This window comes from Megalops cyprinoides, chromosome 19 (assembly GCF_013368585.1).
Source record: "Megalops cyprinoides isolate fMegCyp1 chromosome 19, fMegCyp1.pri, whole genome shotgun sequence".
Taxonomy (NCBI): domain Eukaryota; kingdom Metazoa; phylum Chordata; class Actinopteri; order Elopiformes; family Megalopidae; genus Megalops; species Megalops cyprinoides.
In genome coordinates, this window is record NC_050601.1 from 16195241 (window position 1) to 16197358 (window position 2118).

The window sequence follows — 2118 nt, forward strand, 5'->3', positions numbered from 1 at the left end:
CCTACAAAAAAAAAAAAAAAAAAAAAACATGTCTGAAGCATCTCTCGTCTTTCATTGTGGTCACCTCGTGTGTCAGTCGTGCCAGTGGTTTGACTTTTTGCCAGGGGTTCGAATTCTCTGCATTATCCCTGTCTTCCTCCTGCATTTTTGCACCCCGTGGTTTGGCTCCTGTTCTGAGTCTGCTCTGAAGACCTCGGCGGCTCCCTGCGCTGCGCTGCGGTAAAATTCATACAAATATGCATGGTCTTTAACACTTTTGACGGAGACAGGAAACGAAGGGTAGCAGAAGTAAGTCAAATACAAAATGCGAGGGTGAGAGAGGCCACGACCTCAGCATGCACCACTTCATCCTGCATGGCGTCTGTTTTCTTCATGCTCCCGCTAAAGGCGCCACCGCAGACTTGACATTAATGACACTAATCCTACAGTGAACCTTGCCTTATGCTGTGGTCTGTTTGGTGGAGGGGGAAATCATTTTAATGTCGTTGTGTGTGTTGCAACCTTGTACGTCTCAGGCACAATGGTACTGTTGAAAACCTACTCCACTGAGTATACTATATCAGTCTTGTTGAACTACACTTAAGAAGGGTAGACTTTAACAGCATGTGAAAAAATAGTTACTGTATTGCGCTGACGTACCTATAAATCACTTTTGTTATAGGTATATTGCTTTAGAAATGGAGCAGATGCTGCAGCAGAGTAGTGCTTTTTGTTTTATTTTTACAAATTAAAAATTCAATCATGCTGAGGATTCCTTTTGTCATCAATGGTTTTACTCTGCAAAAATATAGTATGATTCCATGTATACAAAAAAATTGCATAATTTTGTGTAATAACATTAGTTTGAATGACATAGTAAATTTTAACATGGGAGCTAACATAGCCTTGCTTACAAGCTATGGGTAAGGTCTTGCTCTCAGCCAGCTGTGTGTACATCTTGTAGCAGCCATGCGCTCCACTGAGGTGTGTATGCACAGGCCACCATAATGGCTGGGAGATACCCTGCTTGTTACCCACTCATTGCTTATGTAAGGAGAAACTCCTAATGCTTGGGGAATGAATAGGTAAATCACTCCAGTGCTTTTGACGTCTGTGTTGTAAGGCTAGATGTATGACTGATTATAAAGTCAGGATATAATCCATTGTGTGATGGACAAGATGTAGGAATTAGTCATTCAAGGAAACAAAAACAGGATTATCTAGAGTACAGAGTTCTAGTTCTTTACAGCTGGGAACCCAAAACAATTTTGCATTCCTGCTCTGTGCTAACAAGCCTCGATTGCTCCAGTTTTAACAGGATAAATCAAATGAGGGTCAGCCACGAGTAAAAACATTCAGATTTGGGTTTGATACCTCTTGATAAAGACAACACAGATATTGTATGTACCAATGATCCTGAGATTGATTGGAAGTTGCAATCCTAGGTTTGGAGCCTTGTACCCACACCCTGAACTGGACTGACAGGGAAGAAGACATTAGATGGTAATAGGTTGTGTAAGAAGTGAAGCCAAATGTGTATTACATTTTAGATGTGCATTTTCAGTAAAATTCCATGCACATGGCTGATAAAGTGAAATGTGTAAAGTAGAAAAGATCAAGATAGTTTAGAATTCAAGTGTACTGAAAATCGAACCTTTCTTTTCAGAACATTTAACCATATGTGTACCTGAGCAAACTTTTTAGGTACACTATATGGCCAAAAGTATGTGGACACCCCTCCTAATTATTGAGTTCAGGTGTTTCAGCCACACCAATTGTTAACAGGTGCATAAAATCAAGCACATAGCCATGCAATCTCCATAGACAAACCTTGCAAGTAGAATGGGTCGTACTGGAGAGCTCAGTGACTTTAAATGTGGCACTGTCATAGGATGCCATCTTTGCCACAAGCCAGTTCGCAAAATTTCTGCCCTGCTAGATCTGCCCCAGTCAGCTGTAAGTGCTATTATTGTCAAATGGAAGCGTCTAGGAGCAACAACAGTTCAGCCACAAAGCGGTAGACCATATAAACTTACAGAGCGAGGCCGCTGAGTGTTGAAGTGCGTAAAGCACGTAAAAACCGCCTATCCTCTGTTGAATCATTCGCTACAGAGTTCCAAACTGTCTCTGGCTGCAACA